Source organism: Lemur catta, chromosome 20 (genome assembly GCF_020740605.2).
Source record: "Lemur catta isolate mLemCat1 chromosome 20, mLemCat1.pri, whole genome shotgun sequence".
NCBI lineage: Eukaryota > Metazoa > Chordata > Mammalia > Primates > Lemuridae > Lemur > Lemur catta.
In genome coordinates, this window is record NC_059147.1 from 5,023,489 (window position 1) to 5,038,135 (window position 14,647).

The following is a 14,647-nucleotide window of genomic DNA, read 5'->3' on the forward strand; positions in this document are numbered from 1 at the left end:
TCATTTTTTTCTTCAATCTCGTCTCTAAAATGTCTATCATGTCCTTATCTTCCGCCTTTCCCCAGGCAGCACCATTCTCTTTTTCCCCACTCCTGTCCCTCTGCCTACAAATGTGTTTGGGTTTCCTGGATCCTAAGGAAGAGAGGCCTTCCTTCAGCCCCACTGGCTATGCACAGGGCCCTCTGTCCTTTCACCTTCACACTTTTTGAAAACAGTAGCCTAAGGCCCATTTCAATGTCAAACCCTTGAAATCTGAATTCTGCCCCTTTCAAACTGAAAACACTTTATGAATGCCAACAATGACAACTAAGACCAAACCCAAAGTCCCCTTCTTTGCACTGCTAGGGCTATACGCTGCCTGATGCTGTCGAACAACTCTCCATGAGAAGTTCTTTTCTCACTGGCTGTCTTTACTTGCTATCTTTCTGATTATTCCCCCAAATTTTTGCTGCCTTTTTCTACTGTCCCTTAAATGTTGTTATTTCCCAAAATTCTCTCCTGGCACTCTCCCTCAACTACACTCTCATAAACTAACTCTTCAAGCCCTAATGCAAACTGTTACTGTTCTGGTGGTAACTACAAATTTCCATCTCTAACCTTTAACACTTTGTTAGGGTGCAAGACTATACCCTGAAAATTTCTACCTGGTTATCCCACAAGTGTCTCAAACTTAACAGGTCTGAGTCAGAGCTCACAGCTCTCCCCCACTCCATCCTTGCCCAAGTTACTTTTCAATGAAGCACAGTCACTTATATGAACACTGCAACTAATTCTAAACTCTTCTTTCTACTGTCAAGTCTTGTCACACTCCACTTCTTTGTTACAATATCAAAGTTATTTCTGAAAACACACCCATTTCACTTCCTTGCTCAAAAACTTTCTAAAGCTCCTCATTGTGTAGGGTTAATGTACAAGATACTAAGAACCATATTTGAGGTCCTTGTGATTTGGACTTAACATGTTTTATTTCTGCAACCTAATTTAACGTTCCTTTCCTTTCATTCTTATCCAAAAGCACCTTCCAAGAAATCCAAAGTGTGTGTGTACTAATCTCTCTTTTCTACACACAACAATATCTCATTATTTAAACTACAGCATATCATAACTCTACTAGACTATAAATGTATTCAGAGCAGGGACTGTCCTTCATCTAACTCTGGTTGTCAGCTCTGATTTTGCTCTTCCTGGGGGCATCTGGCAATGTCAGGAGACATTTCTGGTGGCCACAATTGAGGGGATACACCTGGCATCTAAGGAGTAGAAGCCAGAGAAGCTGCTAAATATCCACAGTACAGGCCCCCACAACAAAGAATTATCTAGCCCAAAATGTCAGTAGTGCCACTGTTGAGAAACCCTGAACAAATCAATAAATATCTAACAAACACAGGTCAGAACAGGAATTAGGAGGGTTGAGAACACAGGCTAACATCTAGCCTAGTATCAGTGATATGGTCAACATTGTTTAAGAGAGAGAATAGCCAAAATGACCAAAAAACGCAGGAGGGAGTGTTCCTTTTAGTAATTTAAATAACATTAAGGGAAATTATCAACTACTTCTACATAAGGCAGAAGGATGGCCTTTCAATCACAAGGGAGCACTCTCTTTGGCCCACCCAAAAATTATTTAATTCTCTAGGAAATACACCTTTATGTGACACACCATTCATTATTGATTAGGGTCTGGACTGTGAAGCTACACATTATCCAGATTTTTATCCAGTGGAGATGCCAGCTTTCTCAGTCTGGTAGAAAAGTAACCTGAAAGGTTATGATGGCACTGTAAGGTATTAGCTAATCTGCATCTAACCGAGCATTTTATTCTAACATACTTTTTCTAGTGCTGATACTCAGACCCTCTACAAAACATAAATAAGTAACAAAATAGTGGTAGTAAGTCCTTACCTATCAATAATAACTTTCAATGTAAATGGATTACATTCTCCAATCAAAAGACACAGAATGACCACATAGATAAAAAGCAAAACCAAACCATATGCTACCTACAGAGACTCACTTCATCTGTAAGGACATACACAGACCGAAAGTAAAGGGATGGGAAAAGACGTATCATGCAAATGGAAATCAAGAGAGCAGGAGAAGCTATACTTACATTACACAAAATAGACTTTGAGTCAAAAATTGTAAAAAGAAACAAAGAAGGTCATCATGTAATGATAAAGGGATCAATTCAATTCAGCAAGAGAATATAACAATTGTAAATATACATGCATGCAACATTGGAGGACCTAAATATATAATGAAAATATTAGTAGCTTTCGAGAGACTGCAATATTAATAAAATAACAGGAGGGCACTTCAACACCCCACTTTCAGCCATGAATAAATCACCCAGAAAGAAAATCAAGAAAAAATTTCTAAAAAATTCATCAAGCATGGTGGTGCATGTTTACAGTCCCAGCTGCTTGGGAGGCTGAAGGAGGAGGATCACTTGAGCCCAGGAGTTCAAGGCTGCAGTGAGCTATGACTGTGCCACTGCACTCTAGCCTGGGCGACAGAGATCCTGTCTCTAAAAAAGACAAAAAAAATAAATAAATAAAAAAATACCAATGACATTCTTCATAGAAATAGAAAAAGAATCCTAAAATTTATATAGAACAACCAAAGACCATAAATATCCAAACCAATCTTGACCAAAAAGAACAAAGCTAGAGGCATCAGACTACCTGACTTCAAATATACTACAAAGATATAGTAACCAAAATGGCATGGTACTGGCATAAAAATAGACCAATGGAACAAAACACAAAACCCAGAAATAAATTCACACATTTACAGCCAACTGACTTGCAACAAAGATGCCAAGAACACACAATGGGGAAAGGACGGTCTCTTCAATAAATGTATCGGAAAAATTGGATATTTACATGCAGAAGAATGAAAGTACGCCCTTCTCTCACACTATATACAAAAATCAACTCAAAATGGATTAGACTTAAATTTAAGACCAGAAACTATGAAACTACTAGGAGAAGTTTCTAAAAAGTACAGGCCACAAAAGCAAAAACAGACTAACGGGATTACATTAAAGTAAAACGCTTCAGCACAGCACAGGAAACAATCGACAGAGTGAAAAGACAAACTACAGACCGGGAGAAAATACCTGCAAACCGTACATATGGTAAGGGTTCATACCCAAAATATATAAGGAACTCAACTCAATAGCAAGGACAACAATGCTCTGAAAATACTAAATAAAAAATTTCAGAAATAATTCATAAGTTTTAAACTGTGCTCTGTTCTGAGTAGCATGATGAAATCTCCTGCTGTTGGGTATGTGAATCACCCCTCTGTCCAGCGTAGCCACACTGTATATGCCAACTGCCTGTTGGCCACTAGCAGCTGTCTCGGTTATCAGATCAGCTGCTGTGTTATCTTGATGCTTGCCTTCAAGTAGTCCTTATTTTATTTAATAATGGCCCCACAGTGCAAGAGTATTGATGTTGACAATTCAGATATGCCAAAGAGAAGCTGTAAAGTGCTTCATTTAAGTGCAAATATGAAAGTTCTCCACTTAGTAAGAAAAACATAACTTTTATTATAGTATATTGTTATAACTTTTCTATTTTATTATTGGTGTTAATCTCATACTATGCCTAATTTATAATTTAAAACTTTATCATAGGTATGTATGCACGGGGAAAAAAAATCATGTATACAGGGTTCAGTACTATGAAAGGTTTCAGGCATCCAGGAGGGGTCTTGAAACCACAAATAAGTGGAGAATGGTATATATGAAAAAAATGCTCAACATCACTAATCATCAGGGAAATTTAAATCAAAACCACAATGAAATATTACCTCACTCCTTTAGAATGGGTACTATCAAAAAGACAACAAATGTGGGTGAGGATGTGGAGAAAAGGGAGTCTTGTACACTGCTGGTAGAAATGTAAATTAATACAGCCATTATAGAAAACAATACGGAGATTCCTCGAAAATTTAAAAGTAGAATTAGCATATGATCCAGCAATCCCACTACTGGGTATATAGCCAAAGGGAATTAAGTCAGTATGCTGAAGAGATGTCTGCACTCCCATGTTTATTGCAGCACTATTCCCAATAGATACAGAATTGACCCAAGTGTCTGTCAGTGGATAAATGATAAAGAAAATGTAGCATATATACACAATGGGATACCACTCAGCCATAAAAAAAAAAAAAGGAAATCCTGTCATTTATAACAACATGGATGAACCTGGAGGACATTATGTTAAGTGAAATAAACCAGGCACAGAAAGACAAATACCACATGATCTCACTCACGTAGAATCTACGGTGGCTACCGGAGGCTGGCGGAGTTGGGGAAAGGGTTGAGATGTTCAAAGGATACAAAATTACAGTCAGATAGAAATATGTTCAACAGATCTATTGTACAGCATGGTGACTATACATATACTATAGTTAATGATGATATATTGTATTTGTGAAAAACGATAGAGAATGGATGGTAAGTGTTCTCATTATAAAAATAACTATGTGAGGTAATACATATGTTAATTAGCTAGACTTAACTATACCACAATGTATATTTACTTCAAAACATGTCGTATACAATAAATGCATACAATTTTAAAAAAATAAACAAATTTGAAAACCTCACATGCTCTTTGAATCACTTTTACATTTCTGCTGGCCCCTGATTCATGAGTTACCTGATTGTAAGGAAGTCATGCTTATAATTTTTTTTTAAAGAGATAGGGTCTTGCTCTGTCACCCAGGCCGAAGTGCAGTGGCACAATCACAGTTCACTGTAAGTTCAAATGTCCGGCTCACAAAATCCTCCTACCTCAGCCTCATGAATAGCTGGGACTATAGGCATGCACCATCACACCTAGCTAATTTTTCTTATTTTTTGTAGAGATGGAGTCTCAGTACTTTGCCCAAGGTGGTCTGGAACTCCTGGCCTCAAGTGATTCCCCCCAACTCAGCCTCCCAAAGTGTTCAGATTACAGGCATGAGTCACGGCACCTGGCTTATGCTTATCACTTAAAAAAATTTTTTTACACTTTGGCAGTATTGTAGGACCCACTGACGTGTTCAAAGGAACTCACCCACTGAAGCTATTAAACTGAGTGGCCCCAAAAGGGCACCTCCTTGGATGTCTAAGTCCAAGCATGTCTCATTTTGACTCCCAGAGTAAATACCAAGCAGCAAGAGAATTAGACAATTTTATTTCTGTTGTTTTCTTTTCCTCCAATACTGTGTTTTTGTTTTATGGGTCTCAGCCACATACTGGCCCAGAGACCAGCAGATATGGATCACTAGGCCAGTTTCAACTGCATCCTTTGTATACATGAATTTAGTCTACGTATGGCTAATAACTTATCTCTGCTAGGAATCTGATTTTATAGTCTGACCACACAGTGATCTGTCAGGTAGAGAATAAGGATTCTATTTTCTGTTAGATATTCAGAGACTTCAAGAAAATCTACTTTTAAGGCTGGACACACACCTGTAATCCCAGCATTATGTATGGAAGCCCAAGCTGGGAGGATCACTTGGGGGCTAGAAGTTTGAGACCAGACTGGGCAACACAGCAAGACCCCAATGCTACAAAAAAATAAAAAATTAGCAGGGCATGGTGGCACATGCCTGTAATACAGCTACTTGGGGTGGGAGGCTGAGGTCGGAGAATCACTTGAGCCCAGCAGTTCAAGGCTGCACTGAACTATGATCTCATGCCACTGCACTCCAGCCTGAGAAAGACCCTGTCTACAAAAAAAGGAAAAAAAAAAAAAAAAAAAAAATCCATTTTTAGTCTTTTCTGTTTTCTGTTTCTGCAAGATCACATCATCTCAGTACCAATAAAAACAGAGAAGGGAGGACAGCCTTTTTGAAATCTGGACCAGTTATGTGTTTTTAAATTATTAATACTTCTGACCTGTGGCTAAGACTGTGGAACCAAAGCTGAAAGTTCTCTGTGTGTTTGTGACTATAAATAACAAAAACCTTTATTTTTCACGGTGTGAATGTGAAATGTATTCCTACTTCTGGGGGTTTAATAAATTAGATTATAAAATTTCTTAACACATTGACTGCCACTAGGAAAAAAAAATTTGAGACCACAGTGTTTTATTGAAAAAATAGAATAAAAAATCTGAAAACAAAATGATCCTTTCTATTTAATGACAAATTTGTTACATCAACAAAAAATATAAAAACTTGAAAATCAGTTTATTTAAAAAGTAATGTGCAAACTTGAAAAACAGTTCAAAAGGGTAAAGTGTTTTTCTTGACTTGTCAGGCTTAAATGTAATTTAAAGGTAAATATAAATAGAAAAACGAAATTTATTGACTTCTATTCATTTAATCCATAGTTTTAGAATTCAATTGTCAATAGGTAAAGAGACATGTGAGTTATATATGCTTCACGAGGCCCCGGGCTCAAAACTAGTGTAAATTAAATATAACTCTCGTGGCAGTCAATGTGCGAAAGAATTTCTGTTCTAACTGGTTGACAAAGAATTACAATATCTATATTCTTAGACAAATACACTATATTCTTGGAATTCCTAAAAAATAAAGAAACCAAATATCTAATGCATGAAATATGTTACCCTTTTAAGGACAAAAAACCAAAAACCAAGCCAGGAATAGTGGTATGCTCCTGCAGTTCCAGCTACTCAGGAGGCAGAGACAGGACGATCCCTTGAGTCCATGAGTTCAAGGCCAGCATGGGCAACATAGCAAGACCCCATCTCCTAACACACACACACAGAGAGTCACAGAATCTGATACTTCAAAATCATTTGCTATTAAGAGTCCAAATTCATGTAAGCAAAATAATTCTTAGGCAAATCAATCTTATGTGATCATTTTAATGTTAATTAAAAATAGATATCGTTTCCCTGATTTTATCAGTATAGAATACAATGCATATATCTTTCTAAAAAAGATTTTTTTTTCTCAGGAAGAGCTAAACTACTTAAACTTTACTGGCTTACTGATCAGGTAAGCTAATATTACTCAGATATATTTATGATTATAAAAATATAAAATAACATATTCAACTAAATTGAATTTATATAAACTTACTGAATTAAGTTGTCAGCTTAAGCATAACTTCGAAGATCCCTAATTAACCTTAAGAACCTTGGGTGGACTAATATTAAATAAAGTTTAATTAACAAGTAATCTTTGGATATGTGGTTAATTTCTAGGTGAAACAGACACTGAGTATAATTTTTTACCTTTTTGAATATTTATTATTTTTTTAGAGACAGGGTCTTGCTATGTTGCACAAATCACAGCATACTGCAGCCTCGAACTGCTGGCCTCAAGCCATCCTCCTGACTCAGCCTCCTGAGTAGGTGGAACTACCGGCACACACCACCGCGCCCAGCCACTGAGTAGCTTCCACATACACGTACACATGCTTTCCAATATATCTGCCATGTAATTGCTGCACCCAACAAAAAAAACAATAATTCCTTAATCTAATACTTGGTCTGTGTTTAATGTCTTTTTCCAGTTGTTTTGTCCTAATTACTCTGATTTTTTTCAACATAATTACCCAATAGTTTACCCTTGTCTAGTGTATGATATAAACAGAATCATAATAGTATATACTCTTTTGGGTAAGGCTTCTTCCACTTACCATGGTATTTCTTGAGATTCAACCACATTGTTGCATGTATCAGCTAGTAATTTGTATTACTGAGTATTATGCAACCTTGTGTGTCTTTTACACCTATCTTTGGTGGTTCCCCAAAATCCCTGCGAAATCAAAGATTTGTTTTTTCACCTTGTAACAAGGAAGATGCTAAAATTAATTTCTGTGAGGTGTTCTGTACTTCTTAAATAGCTTAACATTATTAGGTTGTGTTAAATCAAAGGAGAAGCTCGGTCTTTTCTGGATACTTTTGCACAAGTAAAAACTTCTATCTTTTTTTAGAGACTACACAAGTACAAGAAGACTGGCCTTGTCAACGTCTGTAATATATTCTTACCGTTCAGATTAACATTGGTCAAATCTTAGCGAAGTCGTATGTTGTACCCCAGTAGATTTTTCACTCTCCTCCATCCTGATATTGTTGGTGTCTGTATAAACTGACTAGTTATCCAGTCTTATATTGACAACTGTTCTTTGCTTTCCTCTCTTCCTTGCTATGAGCTAGAAAGTAGGTCCACAACAAAGGACGACACTCCCAGAACTTTGTGGAAAGGACTGTACCAGACATTTTACTACTGAGATACTTCAAGAAATTGACTTATGGCTGCAAACTTTGGAGTTTAAGCTGACATCCCTTAAACCTGCGGTCCCCACCCCTGGGCTGCACAGCAGAAGGTGAGCAGCATCGAGTGAGCGAAGCTTCAATCAGTATTTAAAGTCACTGTCTCCCATCACTCCAGATGGGACCATCTAGTTGCAGAAAAACAAGCTCAGGGCTTCAACTGATTCTGCATTATGTGTGCTGTATATTATTTCATTATATATTACAGTATAATAAAAATAGAAATAAAGTGCACAATAAATGTAATGCACTTGAATCATCCTGAAACCATATCCCCCTGCACCCTCCTGCAGTCTGTGGAAAAACTATCTTCCATGAAACTGGTCCCTGGTACCAAAAAGGCTGGGACCGCTGCTTTAGACAACTGCTAGACTGTGATAAAGGACTCGGCTGGGATTTTGGGGACCCTTTGTGATACAGACGGCATTTGAAAAGCACTCTACTGACCTAAGATCCAGTGGAACAGAAAGTAATAAGGCTGCAGGAATTAATGAAAGAAATCCAACTGTAGTTATTTGAAACATTGTTTATTTTAAAGCCTGTTCATCTTCTATCAGGTATATGGAGAATCCCTTTTTCATTCATTTTTTTTAACAGTTAATTTAGTAAGCTATGCTTTTACAAACTGAAATAAAACATTTTTTAAGTGTTCTCCCTGATCCTTCAAACTTCAGGAATTATACTTTCACTGAGACTCTTCCCTTTTCATGGTAATGTAGTTACCTGCATAAGATCATTAAGAATCTGGCCTCCTTTTTACTGGGATAGAATTAGATAAATTGATAGTGCAACCCAGGCCATAACTGGAATGATGTGTTTAAGGATCTTATTTAATCAGGTATGGGGAGGCCACCATTAAAGACTAAGAATTGCCGCTCATATGTGGAACCAATGCTCAGGAAACTGGCCTGGTGCCTGTTCTATGGTGCAGTCTCAGCCTTACATGCTCTTTAAAGAAAGTCACTTCCTGGCAGCCCAGGAATTTTAGCAGATTGTGTGAACTCTGAGGAGAGAGGAATTCATCCAACTGTACAGATACTACAGATCAAGACGATTTTCTTGATTTTTTGGAGGTTTCCAAGCTTTAGAATAGAGACACCAATAAAAACAGTTAAAAATAAAAATAAATAAAAAATCACCTGGCTATTGAAAGCGTAATCTATGATTCCTTATGAAATTTCCAGGGGAAAATTCTCTAGCCTTACTGGCTGCTACCTCCTCCTGTCTTCACCCCAAAACAACAAGGCTAGTCTATATGTCTGTGTGGTCAAGAATAACCTTTGGGTATTATTTATGATGACAAGCGGGCACAATCAACAAAAATTACAAAAACCCTGAAAATAAGGTAAAAGAATGGCAGCATGTTCTTTCGATGTAATAGCAGAGTATTGTCTAGCAGGCCCAATCAAGGATTACTTAATACTCCAGGGGCACACTGTCCAACAGAACTTTCTGAAATGATAGAAACGTTCTCTATCTGTACAGTCCAAATTGGTAGCCACTGGTTACATGTAACTACTTAGCCCTTGAAATTCAATTGAGGAACTGAGTATTTAATTTCATGGAATTTTAATTAACTTAAATATAAACAGCCACTTGTGGTAGTGGCCACCATACTGGTCAGTGTAAATCCACCCCTGGGACTATTTTGTATATACACACCCTAAGGTAAGAATTTTTTTGTGCATTTTTAAAGGGATGTAAAAACAAAAAAGAATATAAGACAGAGACCTTGTGTGGTTCACAAAGCCTCAAGTATTTATTATCTGGCCCTTTACAGAGAAAGTTTGCCAATGTATGCTCTAGGACTGTGGTCCCCAGTCCCCCCCCATGGAAAAACTGTCTTCCATGAAACCGGTCCCTGGTGTCAAAAGGGATGGGGATCACTGCTCTCGGAGAATGCACTTTTTTTTTAAACCAATGTATAGACTGGGGAGACCCAGCCTTCAGCACAAGTCAAAGTGCACTCCTGAGAATATACTTTTTGTTTGACAAATTGTCTGGTATAAAAGACAATCCTCAAAACATGGTTTCATTACCCTGTAGGACTGTGAAATATTTACTGTGAAATATTTATTTCCCTCCTGGCACACAACTCCTAAAATTCTTAGACTCTTCAAAGTAATGTATCTTTTTATATGCTAATGAATTGGGTGATGGCTGGCAGTCCCCAGGTAGCTTCAGGATGAGAGCTGGTCACTAGAAATACCAAAGCAGATCTACAGGGTTGACGCTTTCAGCCCCACCCCTCAACCCCCGGAGAGGGGCTAAAGGTTAAGCCAATCACCAATGCCAGTGATTTCATTAATCATGTCTGTGCAATGAAGCTAAGAAAATCCTAAAGCAGTGGACCCCAATCTTTTTGGCACCAGAGAAGATAATTTCATGAAGACAATTTTTCCACAAACGAAGGGTAAGGGGATGGGGTGTCATGGCAGGGGTGGGGGAGGTGGTGCAGAGCTCAGGCAGTGACACAAGGCCGCTTTCTAACAGGCCATGGACGGATACTGGGCCGGGGCCCTGGGATTGGGGACCGCAGCCCTAAAGGACTAGGTTCAAGGAGCTTCCAGAAAGTTGAACAAGTGGAGGTTTCTGGAGGGTGATGCACCTGTAGAGGGTATGGAAGTTCCTCACCCCTTCCCCCATACCTCACCATACGCATCTCTTTATTGGTAGCCTTTGGAACATCCTTTATAATAAACTGGTAAACGTGTTTCCCCAAGTTCTATGCTATGCTCTAGCAAATTAAATGAACCCAAGAAGGGGGTTGTGGGAATTCCAATTTATAGCCAGTCAGAAGCACAAGTGAAACCGGGGGCTTGTGATTGGCCTTGGAAGAGGCATTCTTGTGGGTCTGAGCCCTCCACCTGTGGGATCTGATGCTATATCCAGGTAGATAGTTAGGAAATGCATTGGAGGACACTAACTGGCATTCGTTCACTGCTGCAGAGTCAACTGCTTGATGTATGGGGAAATCCTTCCCCAAACACACATCTGGTGTTATTCTACGAGCATGTTTTAAGAGTACAGTAGGAGAAACTGAATTTATTCCTATATTCTCAGAATTGGTGTCAGAATTAGGATTTGCTAAAACAACTCCAGCTCACAGAAATGTGGTTTGGGGAGAAAGAGGATAAAAGGGTAAGAGATGAAAAATTTTTGGCTCCTGGGTTGTCATGTGGTCACTCATGGTAATGAGCAGCAATTCTGCTGTAATCAATTATTAATGGTAAAAGTCACCAATAGAATTAAGAGATGGATCCAGCAACTCCTGGGAAGCTGGTTCACCAGATGCATAAGGAAATGCAAATTAAATGGAACAGGGACCCCTCTTAGAAGTCTGCTGGCCCCCCCTAAGCATGGAAATAAAGGAAAGTAAATCTTGAGTCCTTCAGGGCAAGTTCCAGGCACCTGGCTAGCCTTGAAAAGTAATGGGCAACCTGATGAGAACAATGGCCCTCCAAGCCAGCCAGAGCCACGAGGTGCTTTGGTTCCCTGTGGAAACTAAAAGATGGCATCTTATCATATGTTGAGTAGTTTTTCAGAAACACCCACTAGATGGAAAATGCAGATAAGGGGGAACTGGGAATTGAACTCTAACCGTTCTTTGTTCTACATTTCCTCCTGTGGGGGCCTACAACAACCGTCTTAATATTCCAAGAATCTTGGACTCTACCTATGACCACAGGGCCTCCCACTTCAGGATATCCCACCTTTTGGGGCCAAGCCAATGTATAACCCCCATGTACCGATTTACATGTGCTGTCTTTAAAAACCCTGGCTTGTAAGCCAGTAAGGAGTTTGGGTTAAGTGTCAACTGCCTGTACTCCTCGCATGGCACCATGCAATAAAAATGCCTCTTTCTCCCACTACGACTCTTGGCTTCCGTGTTTGGCTTTGCTGCTTCGGGTGAGCAGACCCCAATTGGGTTTGGTAATACAAACTAGTAAGAAAAAAAGCAAACTATACAATCCTTTGGCTAGTGTCATCTGTAATAGTAAAATGAAAGTAAAAGAGTATTGGGATGATCTTTCTGCTAGCCAAAGCTCAGATTTCAGTCAGTCTTGAAACCATCCGTATTAAAATAATGTGCAGCCCCGAGGTATAAACAGTAATCAAAGTCTGATTTTTATAAAAGTATAGATACAGCCAGAAATTAACCAGCCATTGCTCCCTAACTCCCTTGCTGCTATAACTGGTCACTGCTTAATGACACTATCCTCCCTGACAGGGGAGCAAGATTCTGACTCCTCCCACTACTTCTACAGGTAACACTGCTACTGTAAATCCCACAACTTGTGATTCTATGGTAACTTTGGTGTCGTAAATCTCAAGACTGGTCTTTGAGGTGTTTTTCAGACTTTGCATTCCGGAGACCTACAGACCAGGGACAGGCGTGGAAACGGATCCAACAGCCCTGAAACCCCCTACCCAGGAACCTCCCAACTGGGAGATAATTTCTGCATCCCAACTCTATGAGTTCATCCCCGCCCCCCATTAGCAGACCCAATTCCCTAGCCCTTTGTTTGCCAAACCACCTTTAAAAACCTCAGACCCAAAATTCTCGAAGAGATGGATTTGAGAAATTACTCCCATTTCCTCACCTGGCGCCTTGGGAAATAAAACTCTCTCTCTGCTGCAACCCCAGCTGTCTCAGTGTCTTCATCTTCACTGGGCAGTGGGCAAGGGACCTGGATGGGCTGTAACAGTCTGAACTCTGGCCACCAGCCTCAATGCTGGCCCCTGAAGGGAGAAATTATGCAGGGACAATAGAAAGTATCTCTAAGACCTGTGGTTTCCAAGAAGGCAGTCAATGTAGGGGAAAAGCAAAACCGAGAAACTACAAGGTATTGGGGTGTGGAAAATAATTCCCAAAATATGACACTTGGGCACGCTGCTTTTGAACATTAAAAGGACTCTCTGGAATTTCCTTATCCAATCAAGAAAGTCTTACCAAAAGAAATCCAATTGCCTTTCATCCCCTCCCTGTTACCTCAAAATTTACTGCAGAAAAGACTGAAGAATGCAAGCACCCCTAGATGGTCTCAGACACAAGGTGATGCCTGCCCCTCGGGTTCATTCAAATTCCAAAAAGACTCATTTACAAGTTAATTTCTATGTTCTAGGTCCACATTCACTGTCTCCATCTTCCCCTAGGAAAAAGAGTATATAAGTTTCTACATTCCATTGGGGAGTTGGGGAAACCACTCTGATCTCTCCCCATCCCCTTACTTCAATAAATTTGTAGGCCCATTCTCCTATTGATCTGCCCTTGTGTCAGTTACGTTCAGAGAATCTTCAGAATGGGAAGGGGGAGTTTTCCCTAGATCCCTACAAGGGTATAGTGTGAAGGAATTGTCTCATTTGTAAACTGGCATGAACTTCCTGAAGAGCCTTTACTAAAGGAGATTTTGAGAGTAACTGATTTAGGGTACATAAGCTTTTGCACAATGCCGCAGAGCGCAAGAGTGTTTTCTGGTGGATGCAGGACTCACAGCTCACTATGGAACAGTCACAGGTGGCTGTGTGATCCAGACACACAGGTTATTCCTGAGGGAACAGCCAGCCTGAGGGACTGGATAAAAGCCACTCTAAAGTATGCTTACCCTGCAAAGGGAGACAGCCCAATTCCCCCTATAAATGCCAAGTAGAACCCCCCAGATAAAGTAGCTGATATGCCTTTCACGCGAGCCATGTGGGACTGGCTTTATGACCGTGGTATTCACCCACTGAATATCCCTGTTTCCCAAGTCATGGTAAATGCTGTGGTTAAGAGCATCCTTTTAATGTGGAACCCCGACATAACCTTACTGCTGCAAAACTGAAAAAGAATTCAGGAAGCCTGATCAGATTTGCTGTCTCAGCTTTCCCTGGTTCTTACAGATGCTAATAAAAACATTAAGTTAATTTGTAAGAGAATGAGGGGAGCAAAAGGACTCTTCCCAGGCAGGTGAATATTTTAAAATGGTCATTAAGAAATAAGGTAAATAAAGAAAATATTGCTGGGATGAAACTAAGAGGAAAAAGAAAGGGGAGATTCACAGGGCCCATCCCAGCAGGGTGGAACTCTTTAGAAGGTTATTAGGAAATGAGGTGAATAAAACAGAAATTGATGGGTTTAAAACAAAGGTTAGTACAACACTATCAAAGGTGTGGCGACCAGAGAGAGATCCTGCTGGTCCCTCAACTTTACCCCAGTTTGGAGAAATTCCAAGTCAGAAGGCAAAGAATATAATGAGGAATCTGACATGAAATTGCCTAGGACAAGAGTCAGGCAGATTAATCAAGATAAAGACTGCTGAAGAGCAAGGGTCCCTTTGCTCAGCCCTCTGCTGGAGACTCAAAGTGAGTAACAATGGTCAGGAGGTAGTGAACAGAAACTCCTGTTACTC

The 14,647-nt window shown here is 39.6% G+C and overlaps 1 protein-coding gene across 1 annotated transcript in view; it reads right to left on the minus strand.

The window, feature by feature from the left end:
- The window catches only part of N4BP1 (NEDD4 binding protein 1), a 58,605-nt gene that overhangs the window by 35,756 nt on the left and 8,202 nt on the right, over positions 1-14,647 (minus strand). The gene's annotated exons all lie outside the window — the stretch shown is intronic.